At 43.7% G+C, this 15,814-nt stretch overlaps 1 protein-coding gene across 3 annotated transcripts in view; it reads right to left on the bottom strand.

The window, feature by feature from the left end:
- The window catches only part of SCAF8 (SR-related CTD associated factor 8), a 198,071-nt gene that overhangs the window by 34,216 nt on the left and 148,041 nt on the right, over positions 1–15,814 (bottom strand). For 2 of the 3 annotated variants that reach the window (XR_007152313.1, XM_047859610.1), the window contains one exon: positions 3,494–4,620. The exons of the other annotated variant lie outside the window; for it this stretch is intronic. The gene's annotated coding sequence lies outside the window, so the exon portion shown is untranslated. Of the gene's footprint in view, positions 1–3,493; positions 4,621–15,814 lie in introns of those variants that run through there. 3 annotated transcript variants of the gene reach the window in all.

Below are 15,814 nucleotides of genomic sequence, written 5' to 3'. Positions count from 1 at the left end.
TGGAATCGGGTAAGTCCTTGGAAATACTATACCTTTGAACAGGAGTGTTTGACTAATGTACGTGAATATAATCCTAAGATTCTGAAAACCAAATGAACAATAAACTTGTTACTGACTAGAAAACAGCAAAAAAATAAAAATAAAAAATAAAAACAAAAAAGGCCAAAAAACAGAAACTGTTTTCCACACTGGAAAGTTGAGCTAATAACCTAGTCATTTTTAGGGAAACATGTGGCGTCTACCTGCCTATGTGAGCCTCCTTTACATTCGTATCCTAATATGTGACACACCCCTGTCACTCCTTTTGAATATGCAGATCCTGATGATAAGCACAGACATCATTTTAATTCATCACCCCACCTCCGATCTCAACACAGCACCCGGCATTTAGTAAGTCCTACATAAGTATGTGTTGGGTGAATGAAGGAATATTAGTATTTGAAGACAGAAGTACAACATTCTGATAAAAAAGCCAGAAGCTGGGAAAGAGATGGGGCCTCAGTTGTGACTAGGCCTCCCACGCAGAGATGCGGGCCTCGACCTGGGGACTGGTGATCACTTTCTGGGCGGGAAGCTCCCCAGCTCTTATCACAGAACCCCCGGCTGGCCTGTCCTTCCCCGTGGTCTCCTCAGCTGACCACGTCTTTGGAAGTTCTGCTTCTCTCTGACCTGAGTGCATTCTGGCCACTGTGCTATGGCCTCCAGGCCCATGAAGTGCGTGCATGTACATGTGCTTCCATCTACGCAGGCGAAACAAAACTCTTAGAACATGGACGTTTCTGGCAAAAATGACTCCCTTTCCTTCATTAGCTTTTTTCCTTTGTCCGTTAGTAATAAAAGAATGGGAATAATGTAATGAGAGTGAGTGAGGTGCCAATGGATGTCTGTTAGCTGGGGCTCTTTACTGAGCTTGCTTGACATGGTGGGGGACGGGGAGTGGTGCTTTTAAATATTAATGCAACTCTTCACGAAGCGTCCTTTAAGATCATATAAAACAAGAATTTGGCTCAGTCTTCATAAGAAATTTTTTAAACATCCTCCGAATAGGAATTCCTTCCATTCAATAGGCATCTTCCCCTCACCCACGATCACCCAGGCAAAATTTATAAAAGGTGCATTCAAGTTCCTTCCCAACTGTGCATACTGACAGTCTTAGCCATCTGAAAGCCACATTTATTTCTAGAAATATGGATCCTTCGGTGGATTTTAAAATTGGTATTAATATTGTACATAGTATCTTCTTAGAAAATATATTTGAGCACAGTGTTGGAACTTGTATATTATATATGTATATGTATATATACATATATATACATATACATACATATGTATATATACATATATATACATATATATATACACATACATAATACATAATACATATATATATATATATATATATATATATATATATTCCTTTTATTTCCTTATTGCCCACGGGTAAAGTCTTTTTCTATGAGATTTTTAAAAATGCTTTGGGGGCTCCTGGGTGGCTCAGTTAGTTAGGCGTCTGACTTTGGCTCAGGTCACGATCTCATGGCTAGAGCCCTAATTGAGCTCTCTGCTGACAGCTCAGAGCCTGGATGGAGCCTGCTTCAGATTCTGTGTCTCCCTCTCTCTGCCCCTCCCCTGCTCATGCTCTCTCTCTCTCTCTCTCTCAAACATTAATAAACATTAAAAATTTTTTTAAATGCTTTGAAAAAGATGTGTATCTGAGAAGAAATAAGAGAAGTAAACATAAGGTTTCTCATAGATACTAAAAGGGACAGTAAGTACCTATGAGACGATAAATAAAACCAAGTCTAAGCACTTCAGTAGGCTCCCCTCCTGGTAATCTTTAAGCAACCCTCTGAAAGCCCTGCTATAAAAACGATGTGATTTGATGACAGCCACAATAGTGTGGAATATTCCCCAATTTTAAAAATTGGATCAAGAAATAGTGGATTTAGGAAAATTACTAATAATGAATGGAAAGAGGCCTTCTAAAGCCTCACACTCACCCACTTTCTTAACTGCTTGTATTCTTCAATCATTTAAAACAAATTGCTTTTGATAAAAGTAACCATCTATGTGCAATTTCTGTGCAGAGACCACTCTGAAGCAGATGTTACGGGTTTTTTTCTCCCCTCTCTGAAGAATTTATTAACCACAAAGGAACTGCTTGAAACCATCTTATTTGAATGAGATCTCGGTATTAGAATTCAAGGAAGAGGCCAGCGTTTACTTAGAAACCAAACAACTCACATCAACGATTCCTTCTAATTGTGTAAATACCAGATAGCTTCAGTCTGTCAAAGTCACCTGATAGTATTTTAAAATCTAGCTCAAAAAAAAAAAAAATTTTTTTTTTTTAAAGCTTTCCTTTGCTGCATGCAGAAGGAAGGGAAGGAGGGTGGAGTGTTAAATATTCACGCTGCTTCACAAAGAGAACTTGTCCAGATGCTCAGGCAGAGGGTGGTGGAGGCTTTGGAAAAGGGAATTCATCCAGGGAACAAAAGCATGAACGTCTGCCCTTGTTAGGGTGCCTCTGGGAGTTTAAAAAGATTGCCCTGATAGTACACCTCCAGCTAAGTGCTAAGACTGCGCATGAACTTGGTTCTGAAGGAATGATCCTTATTTCTTAAGTTTGTTTGCTATCCTACTCTTTCTCCTCCCACCCCATCCTCAGAAAGGAACCCCAGAACCTTCTATTTATTTGTCTTTTTTCTCTACATTAAGAGTTCCAAAATCCCTTTGCTTATATATGCACTAGAATGTCCACACGAATCCCCGAATCCAGGCTGTTCCCTTTGTGGGGAGCAGGTGGGGTGGGGGCAGGGAGCCAGATATGTGGCGTATCTATCTGCCAGTTGCACCTTTGGCCACAGAAGAATGGAAGGAAAGGGATCTTTGCTTATTTCCATACCGAATTTAGTGCCAAGCAAGGTCTAAGCTTTCTGAATAGGCTCACGTGTTTGGATTTCTTTGGAGTTTAAAAATTTCTTACTAGAATATTGTGGAATACACAAAAATATACTCTAAAACACTGGGCAGGGAGTCAACCAAAATAGACGCGATCTAAAAGCCTGTAGCTGTGGCTAAATTACCCACAGCCTTCTTCAATTTTCTACTTGTTTACTGGAAAATATAATCAAAATATAATTCTATTATAATCAACGTAACAGAAAATATAGTACAGTCAGAAACTGAAGAAAGCAAACACGTAATATTCCTGGGGAGGAATAATCTCTAAGCCGTGTTGCAGAATGCATCACCAAAGAGAGCCTTGGCCCTCATAAATAGCCCAGCCTTTCCAAAAAAGAACAAAGAGTGGTTGTGCAAATCTAGAAATCGACAGCAGTTCGGTGTAAGAAGCTGTGAAAGACCCAAACCACGTATGCACCTCTCTGTCTAGACACAGGGTGCTACAAAGGGCTTGGCTGCTGGGCAAAGAGAAACCACGAAAGATGAGCTGAGCCAGCTACAAGACAAAGTAAACGACTAACAACCAAAATCAGTTTCAATTTTTATTATGAACGTCCAAAGTAGACAGCATACTGTGAAAGTGTTAGGTTCTCACTGATTAAGTTTCAAGAGACCACAGACTACTGTATTCCAAGCACTTTAATTTGTGACAGAGCCAAAACAAACAAAAGAATGATAAAAATATTCTTTTCGGTGCAAAGAGTGCTCTTATTTGAGTTGCTGTTGCTGTTGTTGTTTTTTTCCCTGCAGGTATTGTGAACACTGATCGTTTCCAAAACGCAAATCCTGGTCTGGTACTTGCAGCAAACTTTGATAAGCTCTGCCTGAATAAGAAGCTAATAAGAAATGTACTTATAAAGTATGTTTACAACACAATGTAATATGCCCATTCATTGTCATTTCCTTCTTCTCCCACTAGGCTTCTCTTCTACCACCTGGGTACCTGCTGTTTGTAATAACGGGTCACTGAAGGCTGGAATGAAATACCCAGAAGACTATATTGAACCCCGGATTTCCTCCAAGCTGCATTGTTCTTTCAATGAAAGCTTAAGACTTTCAACGTTTGAGACTGTCCGAGGAGACGACTAATAAGGGATTAAAGTCACCGGTCAAGAACTACAGTCTATGCGTGTCGTGTTCAAGAAAAAAGCCATGGTTTGCTAAAGCTATGGTTCTAATAATCTGTAGTTCCAAAACAATACGACTTTTTCCCCCCGGCAGGGTTTCCTTGCAATCTGCCCTCTCCATCACTGGTTCTGGATCACGCTACAGCTGGAGTTGGTTGCCATTTATATATTCCAATCAATTCTGGTCCTGTGGAAGGTGCATATCTCTTACAGATGCAATATTGTTCATCTGAGTGCATCCTCAAAAAGAACAATTATGAACTGGAAACTCATAGAGTTTGTGTTTAAAATTTATAAAATTAAACCTGTTCCAACAGGTAATACAGGGAGGCATGCTTGCAACCCGTGGATTCAATCAGAAACAATGTCTGAGAGCACAGAGCCTTCTCAATAGGTAACGGCGGCTTCCTTTTAACGCTTCCTTAAACAAGATCCGATGTGATGCACATTAGAACTTTGAAGCACGTCTCATTTATTTCTACAAGGCCTGGGACACGGGAAGGTGCCAGAACGTCATTCATCATCTTGCCTGTTGACAAAAGGAACAATAACTGGTCATCACTGGTCAATGGAATAACTTTTCCTAGTTTTTTTTTTTTTTTTCCAAGATAATTCCTAAAGAAGAGATGATGTCAATACAACAGCAAATGTTTCAATGTTTGATGAATTTCTGTGCTTTATAACGCCATGTCTTCTTCCAGGAGGGCAGGAAGAATGAGAGTATGCAGTGTTCATCTCTCTCCTCGTGCTGGAATTGTTCAGCAGAGCCCCCTGTCCTGGAAGTGAGCATACCCAGGCTCCAGACGCGATTCCACCAGTAACTATGTCACCTAACCTTGCCGGGCCTTCCTTCCTTCACATATACACAAGAAGACCTCAGTGGGCGAGTTCTAAAAAGAAGGCCAATCCAACCACATTATTGGGTTCATGCGGCCCTGCCTCCATAGCTCCATACAGACCACAACCAGGTATAACCTTTTCAGTCTGTGGCAACGGCTAGGCTTAAAAGAAGTCTCAAACTGTTAGTGTATGAAGTCAATTAAAACCGTAAGCGATAATGTGATTAAGCTAAGTGGGTATAAACTTCTGAAAGCACCCATTTCCCCATCTTTTGCTGTCTTAAGATGTAAGAAGTGTCTTTGGTGGGGGGGTATCTGCTGGTTTTCTTAAATTAAGAAATAACTGTGTAAAAGCTGAAAACCGCATTAAAAAGGATAGCACAGACGCCTGCTGTAAGAACATACTACATAGCCATAAAATTCAACTGGGTGGATGTGTTTAAGTAGCTATAACTGGTAACTTTACCAAGGTACACGTTGCAGAGGTGGGATCCACACACAGGAAGTCTGACCCTAAAACTGATGCTTTCAACCACTATGCCAAATTACTTCACCATAGTTTGTTAAAATGAGAATGAACTGGGGCTGGAAAGTTTAATGGAACTCTCATAGACGCCCTAGGTACAACCAGGAATTAGGTTAAATATTTGGAAACTTCAGGCAATTAGTTCCCATTAGTAACAAAATGATACATTTCAGTAATTGACAAACTATATTTAATAATTACAATTTGATCTTTTTGCCTCTGTGGTCGGTAAAACTTAGACGATGCCAAAACAACCATTTATGTATGTTATCTTATATTTATTTTTGAAGGCATCCTGGTTGTTACGTGTGCTAAGAAAAATGCGGAATAATTGTTTCATCTTTCTACTGTGTGTTTGGCAGAAGGGGAGACACAACTTTGTGAAATGTGTGAACGTTCCACACAAAACAAAATAGGCACCAAGGTATCTATTGCTTCAGATTATTCTAAGTATTTCGCTAGTGCATTCATCCTTCAAATGCTGACTTAAAAGCTACTCGAGAGAAAACGACAATGAAAATACGCTCATTTTGACTATCAGTAGCTACAGCACTACAGGGACAGAGCCATTTCCTTAAATGTGGATAAGATTTGCCAGGTTGTAACAGGATAGGCTTGTCACAGAGCAAATCAGCAACTGTGTGGTAAAAGGCACCGAGACCACACCGGGGAATAAAACGAAAAAGACACAAATTTACTCAAATTGTAGGGCGGGGACATACAAGAATGATCTATTTAACACATGCACATACACACCAACACAGGCTCAATTTCTGTGTCTTTTGTTGCCAAGAAAGAGAAGTAAAGATTTCTGTCTTATCAAAAACATTTGAAAGAAGCAAAGAGGAAGAAAATTTATTATGGGATTCTGGCAAAAATTTCTATGCTGGTGGATTTCGGGGATGTGTATATCCTAAGTCCCTGACGGAATTGCTTCATAGCACGTAAAATGGTCCATCACCGAAGAGGGAGGATAGCAGAAAGTAAACATCAAGTACTCATGCAAACAACAATTCAGAGGTAGAGATAATGGTCACAAGGCCTGTATTTGGAGACTGCTGCAGTTATCAAAGTGCCTTCACATTTATGAACCTTCTGGTTCTTATAAAGGGGGACCCAGCCTACACGTGAAGCAGCTGAGATTTGAGGGCTTAGGCAGCTTGTCCAGCGTCACGTGGGAACGAGAGTGGCCGAGCCACTGAGTGGGAATGAAAACCGGGTCCTGATTCCCCGGCCAGTGCTCGATCTTTTCGACGAGCTGTCTCTGGCTAGCAACACTGCGTTATCAATGAATTCGTTATTTATTATTATTATTATTCATCTCTTCTGCCTAGTTTTGTTGCTACCATGACCCCTCCCATATTAAGTGACTTATGAAGAAGCCCTAACCTTGCAAAGCAGATAGAACCATCTCCTAACAGAGGCTTGGACTGGGGTTTGGACAAATGCCTTGCCCAGAGTCACGTGGCAAAGAGCAGCGCTGGAAATCAAAGCCACGGCGGCGGTAAGAGCTCCTGCTCTTTGCATTCACTGTGTGTGCCGTCTTGGCGTCTTCTGGGTTCTGGACCACTAAGCCCAAGTGTGCAGACGTGCTGTGCAGCCCCATCTTTAGCAACATAAGCCGCTTCCTTCATCTAAAGCCTCGTCACAAAAAAAGACACCCAGCTGCTCTACAGGTCTGCCCCAGAGCAGACACTCCGCATGGGTGGCTTATCCCAAACTCCTTAAAGAGCCAGCGCACTCCTTGTTAGCAGCTGCCAATGTGCGTCACTGTCCCCCATAATAATGGCTATAATTTCACAGAAAAGAGTAGGAGGCCAAAACGCCCACTTGTCAATGAGAATATGGCACAGAAGATGACTTTTTATTTTAATTAAAAAAAAATTTTTTTTTAACGTTTATTTTTGAGACAGAGAGAGATAGAGCATGAACGGGGGAGGGGCAGAGAGATAGGGAGACACAGAGTCGGAAGCAGGCTCCGAGCTCTGAGCCATCAGCCCAGAGCCCGACGCGGGGCTCGAACTCATGGACTGTGAGATGGTGACCTGAGCTGAAGTCAGACGCTTAAGCGACTGAGCCACCCAGGCGCCCCTAATTTTTTAATGTTTATTTACTTTTGAGAGAGAGAGCGAGCATGAGCAGGGGAGGAGCAGAGACAGAAGGAGACACAGAATCCGAAGCAGGCTCCAAGCTCCGAGCTGTCAGCACAGAGCCCGACACGGGGCTCGAACGCATAGACTATGAGATCGTGACCTGAGCCGAAGTTGGACATTTAACTGACTGAGCTACCCAGGCGACTGATTTTTTTTTTTTTAAATAAATAAACTGAGACACAGCAGTGCCTGGAGATGAGAGTTAGTTAATAGTCGACAGCAACTGTAAAAGTTCTAGAACCCGTTTTCTGCAGCTCAAGTTGCCACTGATGATGTTCTTTGCTTTAACGTAATTTTGAAATGCAGTTATTCTTTTATAAAGCTGGTATAATAAAGGCAAATGGACTTAGAGGTGTCCCTATACAGATGTAACTCACTTGGGTCTGCTGGTTCTGGGTAATTTACACACGTGGCCCTCTCCATCTGTGCAAACAGCCCTGCAAATCAGTTTCATGCATCCCACGCTGCAAACCAGAGAAATAAGGTTCAAGGAGGTTACCTGACCTCTTTAATTAATGAACTAATGAAACTATCTGGCCAAGACAACGCGGCTCCAGGGCGGCAGAAACAGACCTCAGGCTAAGTGTGCCTGACCCCAAGTATTTTATGCCTTTCCTTTCACAAGCTGCTGCACCCCAGGTATCTGAAGTGCCAGACATGCCAACGGCCACCCCACATTGTGACCCACGTGCGGGACTGCTGAGGAAGGGCCGGTGGTCACAAGGACAGCAGGGAAGCACACCTGCTTCCCAAACAGCTATATCCTTTCTTACTTGCAAAAACCCTGCTCTAGAAACAGGAGCCAGGCTTCCAGGTCAATTATAGGTGTCGCAGAAGAGAGAAGGAGGAGGGACCAGGCAGAGTATCTCCACAGAGAGCCCACGACAGGCGAGGCAGCTGCATGGAGAAATAGAAATCAACCTAACTTTAATTCCATGGTAAAGGCTTCGTGGTCTATTTCACGTTTTACTCCCTTAAAGTAATTGTGTTCTGATTTCCAAATCAGCAGGCTGGAAATGGCCTAAAGCCTGAAGAATCATTTCTAAATGACAGTTGAGAAAGAGAATCTACAGAGAGGCTCTGACCCCTTTTTAATTAATCTCCTTCATTTCTTCCCCGGCAGAATTGCCAGTGATCAGCAAAGTGACCGATCAGAATTCACTGCCTTCCTCTCCCCTGTTCGCTTACACAAGGAGGAGGTGTGAGATTATGAAGCCAGCCACAGAAAACCTGCCCAGAGTGTGATCTGTTCTGGCACGAATGCATTGGATTCATCACCAGTGGGCTAACTAAGGAGGTGATGGAGCGGTACCAAGAAAACTAGGTCCTTGCAAACAGACTTTCAGATCCAAGCCTCAGCCAGCCTGCCCTGCCTCGTCGAAAGGCAAGTGCCAGAGTTATTCAGGGATGCCAGACCCCAATCTGCCTCGTCCAGCTGATCCTTCTGGTCAGCCCATATGGGAGCAGGATGCCTGGCACAGATCGGAAAGTATCAGTGTGTGCAGACATGTTCTAACATCATTTGCTAATGTTTCATTGTTCTGTAGTTAAAAACCTACTTAAAATGTGTGGAGCAACGTCCCACGTCCCATTAGATTAGAACAGTATGAAGTCTTGTCTTTCCAAGTACGGAGTGTAAGAATAATTTAAATAACATAAAGGCAATTATGCCCTATTGGGGAAGTTTATTTCCACGATGGGGGATACCCAGGGCTCCTTTATTAAACTGAGATCACATCATGTCCACACATGTATTGTGCATACAATCTTTGTGCATAGTTAATTCCAACACAACAGAAAGAACCACCATATTAGTGCTAAAACAGAACTTAGGAATTGCAGGGCACAAAATTCTCATCCTAAACATTAACAAACCGAAGCTCAGAGGTCTCCCATTTGTCTAAGGGTACACAAAGATTGGGAGTCTAGGAGACACTCTGATCTCTTGTCCTCTAAAACGCTGTATGTCCTATGATGTCCCACACTCATTTCATTCAAATATCTCAGACAGAATGTCCTGGAAAATTATGCCATTTGGCATGAATGATCAAAAAGTCCGAATGCACGGACTTTTGAATGGTCCAAATATAACAGATTTCTGGACCATCACAGACAGAGCTGTTTCCACTGGTGGTGAAGTCCACTCTCATGTGAGCTGGTGGGATGGAGACACAGGGTGTGGCAGACCCTTCTAGCAAAGCTCATTTATGGAGAAGCAGTTCAGTACACGGTTTAAGGTACACTCTGGAACCCACCCATCAGGCTTGCATCTCTGATTCTGCTTCTTATGGGGGGGGGGGGGGAATTCTTGGGTTACTGTGAGTTTGCACACCTGTACAACAGGGATTAATCCCGGCACCAAGGCTAGCTGTGGGGGTTTAGGGAGGGGCCGTGTGGAAAGTGTCTGTCACAGAGGAGGCAGGAGGGATATGGATTCTTTCCCGGCCACCCATGTTCTCAGGGAGCCCTGGCGACACAGAGGAGAGCAGAGATGCTCCATCCATTGTTAGGTCACAGGAGCAACTCTGTGAGTCCTTCGCAAGCGGCTAAGGCCCCGTCACCGGTCTCCCATGGTCCATATCCCTGGGAGAGCTCGGCTCCCATCATCATCTTCTCTCTCCTGTCCTTGCCTCTGTGACCGACTGAAAAAGTGAACGAAAGGCCCAGAGCCCCTCACCTTCTTCATGGATCAGGGCGTTAGTAATCCCACAGGCCACACACTCTGGTTATTATGGAGTCAGGGTTCCTCCCTTCTTCACCCTCCCCCAACCATGAAACCACCCCCCTCCTCCCTCTTTACTTCTCAGCAGTCTCTCTCTCTCTCTCTCTCTCTCTCTCTCCCCCAGGGCCATTCCTGTTTGCAGGAGAGAATCACCCCAAGTAACTAGGAATCAGGGCACTTATATACATTTTTTTTTTTTTAATTTCAAAGCCTTTGCCTTTGTTGAGATAAAAGGAAAACAAAGCATCCGTGTTAACATTTCACAGATGCCCTGGTAAGTCTGCACTTTGACACCCTGATGCCTTGCACTTGGGTGGGGCGAGGAGATGAAAAAGAACAAAGAGAAAGAGGAAAAGAGCAAGTTATCAAAGGCACCATTCTAGAGCCTCAAGACTGACCAGAGCGTAGGCTCCATGCAAGCCAAGCCGAGATTTGGCTTTGCTGTTGTGTCAGGGCCCCTCCCTGGCACAGGGCTTCTCAATGGCTCCTCAGGGAAGGGCAGAAGGAATGAAAGGGAATTCAACTGAATGCCATCCTGCAAGTCTGATGGTCTACTGGCTACCCTTCAATCATCTAGACCTTCTGTAATAAAAAACAGCCCTGTGACACTCTTTCCTTTGGCAGTGAAATCACCTCAACCACACGGAGACCCCCAGGCTAGAGGCTGATGCTAAATGCTGATGACTTTTCCATGGGAGCTTGCTTTAGGCCAGCTCTCCTTCTAGCTTAAAGGTTAAAAGGTTCAACTTTGGGTTTCCAAGACTAGAGACTGTCACGTGATGGTCACATGATGCACTACCCTTGTTTTTCAATCTGGCCCATTCAAATGGTCAGTAGTGGGATGTATTCTTCCTCTCTCCCAGGCTGGAGCAAAACCTATTAATATTCATTTAGTAAAGTTGAACCCATCAGATAACAGCTTTTTAAAAATAATTTTAAAAGTTAACCTTAAAAGACTTTTAATATTTTCTAGAGGCATGCCACTTTCACGCATAAAGTATGCTCTAGAAACACAGGGCAGTAAGTAAATTCATTTTTAGAGTACTGGGAAAAAACTGGCGTTTAAAGAAATCCTATTGGTTAACCTTCTTCATAAGGCAAAGAAACGTTTTTGAAAAGTGAACAATCATCCTTTTTTTTCTTTTTTAATTTCAATTTTCATATATCCAGTTTGCTTAAAGCAAATTCAATCTGGTGTCCTCAGCTGTCGTCACAACTGAACTGGAGAGATTATATGGCCACCAAGTTGAACAGATGCTTTTTTCTTTTTTCTTTTTTTTTTTAATAGCTGCAGAAACTAATTTGCAAACTGAATTCACGGTGAAGAATTGACGTGACTGTAGTCAAAGAAATGACAAGCCACTCGCTTTTCTTGGCTGCCATTAAATAGCCCCAGGAACAGTGACCACTGGAGTTCTCAGGACAGGATTATCCACGCACAGCCCTGTGGGACAGTGAGCCCTGAAGGAGCAAGGCCCCAGGGTTGGAGGGAAGGGACAGGTGGCCGGAAGTACCTCCGGGGACCCAGCCTGCCTCATCCACGGCCCCCTCCCCCACCTTGGAGGACTCCACTGTGTCCCTATCAGCTCTTGACTTTATCTTAATCTGTATATGCTTTATCTGTTTATCTAGAAGAGGTATTTAAAATCAGGAATTTGCTGCTTAAAAGAACCATGAGAAGGTTAAGTGAGTGAAATGAAAAGAAAAGAGAGAGAGAGAGAGACTGTTACTCCCCTTGCCCGCTTGGGCAGAACTAGTGAATGGGCTCACGCGGTCTGGTTAGTTATCGGAACTGCGTGAATTTGCCTTCATTTCCGTCTGTCTCAAGGGCACGTAAAGTAACCAAGATGGTGCTAGGGCTCCACATCCACAGAACGAGCACCCTGCAGTGGTGGCAAATGCAACAGCCAAGGTCATCTTCACACCTACACCGTAGTGCGGACAGGACTTGGCCCCACTACTCCACGGTCAACAGCCATCAGCCTGGCTTTAACCGAGGCCCCCTCGGTGCACCGAGTAGTAACTCTGAGGTCAGGGAGAAACAATATACTTGAACTGCATGTCTTTTTATTTTTTGGAGCAGAATAATAGTTTTCAAGAAGGCACAGCGTCTTATTTAATAAGCTCACAGAGAACTCCAAACATGACCCAAGTTAATGAGCCACTGATAGATACTCTTCTTCTACAAACAGCACAATGTCAGGGAATATCTGTTCTGGGCAAATATGAAAGCAAAAAATCGAACAGGATGTGGCTTTTTAAAAAAATATGGGCGGCTTTCTACGACCATATTCTCAGAAGCCTTGACCAGGATTTGGGATAAGAAAAACTCTTCATCTGCAGTGTTTGAGAGCTGATATGTGCAGCCTCTGTACCCCACACAGAATTCCCTCCCGTGCTGACGAGGTGATGTGGCACAGAACATTCCAGGACACGTCCCACGTCCCACCCGCATTCCATCCAGCTGCCCAGAGTGGGAAGACCTTAGACACTAGTGAGCGACACTTCTCAGATGTTACCAGACCCCCGGATTACAAATCCCATTACAGTATGTCATTTCCCCCCTAAAACAGGTAGGCAACAATGAGTAGAAAAAGGCTGGCTGGAGACCCCGATGGTGGCGGTCAATGGGGCCAACTCACCAGCAAAGTGACACATCCCTGCTCACTCGCCTTGCAGGGAAGGTTATTCACATCTGTGCCTTAGCAAAATGATAGATTGTTACATGCCACGAGTCAGCTTAGAATAGCTCCAATCGGGGCGCCTGGGTGGCGCAGTCGGTTAAGCGTCCGACTTCAGCCAGGTCACAATCTCGCGGTCCGTGAGTTCGAGCCCCGCATCGGGCTCTGGGCTGATGGCTCGGAGCCTGGAGCCTGTTTCCGATTCTGTGTCTCCCTCGCTCTCTGCCCCTCCCCCGTTCATGCTCTGTCTCTCTCTGTCCCAAAAATAAATAAACGTTGAAAAGAAAAAAAAAAAAAAGCTCCAAGCATCCATATCAGAGTCAGGAGTGCTATGGGACTCTAGCATGAGTTTATAGGTAGTTGCCTAGTTCCGAGCTATAAGAGTCCACTGTGTCCACCGCTTGGCTAGAAGCCGGTTTGCCCGGTTCCTTACAGGACCCCACGGCCTCTGGGATACAGTGTGGAAGCCACTGATCTAACATATACAACCTTTGTTTGGAAAGGCTTGTTCTACAATGATCTTAAGCAGTATCAGTGAACCTGATGAACTCATGACCCCAAGGTCAAGAGCTGAACGCTCTACAGACTGGGCCAGCCAGGCGCCCCTCCACTGTCCCTTTGTATCTTCAAAAAAAACTGCTACTTACTTTTCCAACCACCTGCCACTTAACACGGTCAAAAGCCTGTGTCCTCCCTGGCCTCTGGCGATTTCAAAGAAGCTTTTCCTGCCTCTTGGGACAACCTTGCGCTTAACTATTTATCCTTTTCCTTAAGTGACTGCTTGAGCTCATTAGCAAGCCTTTGCAAATCCTGGCAAGGGGACCGCAGAGGGATTGCAAACTTATCACTGCAGTACGAAGTGGGGGGAATGAGGGCCTGACTTCCGCTCCTGACCTTCAAGCAGCCGTCATTAACCTCACTTCACAGAGGGGGACACCAGCTCCTAGAGGCTAAGTCACCCTCTCAGCCCGTACCGTTCTTGCAAGGCAGGGCCTACATTTGAACCCGAAGTCTGTCCTCTTTTTGGTGATGTCTCCGCAACAGAGGACTGCATTGTATCCCCCAACAAGGGCTCCAGCTTGGTGCAGGCCGGGTGATAGGAAGCTTCTGCAAGGCTCCAAGATAAACCCGGTCTGACAAAGGGCTCTTCTGCATCGAGAACCCACTGTTGGGTTTAAGCTGCCAGCAAAAAGCATGCGAGCAAATCATCTCCAGAGAATCGAGTTGCCAAAAATGTTGTCAAAATGTCTGGCTTTCTTTCCCTCTGGAATTATGACAAGTCACACATCTTTTCACATTCTATAGCTCACTCTTTGGAACATCTCCCAGGATGCTTAATAGAGTGCCACGCCGGAGAAACTGTCCAAGGTTAACACAGTCGTGGCTGGACTTACACTAACATGCCACAAGGCCACAAGCGGACAGGGCACGGAGTCATGCCGCAGGGAAGGAGGCAATGCACGACTGGTAGTTCTAAGTAGGAGGACACGGGTGAGACAGTGAGACGGGCATTCAATGTCACTCTTTTGTTTGCATTATATTAACTCGTCAGGGATGTTGAAAGTGTTGAAAACAGATACTTGACTACCAGCAAAGGAGCCGAATAAATTCTATGTCTACTCATTTATTTCTTATTTACTAAAAAGAAATGAAACTCAAGCTACAATTTAGAAGTGGTAGTATGTTAGGGTTTGTCTTTAGAAAAAAAAAATGTGTATTAAGACACCTGGGTGGCTCAGTTGGTTGGGCATCCGCCCGGCTGTTGATTTCAACTCAGGTCATGATCTCATGGTTCATGAGTTTGAGCCCCACCTGGGGTCCTCACTGGCAGCGTGGAGCCGGCTTGGGATTCTCTCTCTCCCTCTCTCTCTCTGCCCCTCCCCAACTCTCTTTCTCAAAAATAAATAAATAAACATTTTACAAAATGTGTATCAATCCTCAATTATATCTCAAAGTAATAATTTAAAGATTACCTCAGTGGAGTGGAGCCTGGCTGACTCAGTCAGTAGAGCACACGACTTGATCTCAGGGTCGTGAGTTTGAGCCCTATGTTGAGTGTAGAGATTACTTAAAAACATTTATTAAAAAAAATTATTTCAGTGGATACATGATATATTCTTTATTTTTGGTTTATTCCAAATATACCCAAATATATCTTTTATATTTCTTAAACTGCCTGGGCAATTTTTTTTTTTTTTACAGTTAAGTAACCAAACATTTGGTGGTGGATATAAAATAAAAAAAGATATTCTGGTGTCACCTCGCTTTATTGCTCTTCAGAGATACTGTGTTCTGTACAAATTGAAGGTTTGTGACAACCCTGTGTCAAGCAAGTCTATTAGTGCAAATTTTCCAAAAGCATTTGCTCACTTCCTGTGTTTGTGTCATATTGTGACACTTCTCACAATATTTCAAATTTTTTATTATTATATTTGTTATTGTGACCGATGATCAGTGATTATGACTTGCTGAAAGCTCAGATGATGGTTAGCATTTTTCAGCAATAAAGTATTTTTATTTTATTTATTTTAGAGAGAGGATGTGTGCATGCGAACAGAGGAGGGGGCAGAGGGGGAGAGAGAGAATCTCAAGCAGGCTCCATGCTCAGTGCAGGGCCCAAAGCAAGGCTCGATCCCATGAACCTGGAATCATGACCTGAGTCAAAATCAAGAGTTGGACGCTTGACCGACTGAGCCACCCAGGTGCCCCAGCAATGGAGTATTTTTAAATGAAGTATACACTGTTTCCAAAAAAGCATAATGCTATTTTGCACACTTTATACACTGCAGTGTAGTATAAACA

The sequence above is a fragment of the Prionailurus viverrinus genome, chromosome B2 (assembly GCF_022837055.1).
Source record: "Prionailurus viverrinus isolate Anna chromosome B2, UM_Priviv_1.0, whole genome shotgun sequence".
Lineage (NCBI taxonomy): Eukaryota > Metazoa > Chordata > Mammalia > Carnivora > Felidae > Prionailurus > Prionailurus viverrinus.
Note: the sequence above shows the minus strand (reverse complement) of the source record. Positions and strands in the feature narration are given on the sequence as shown.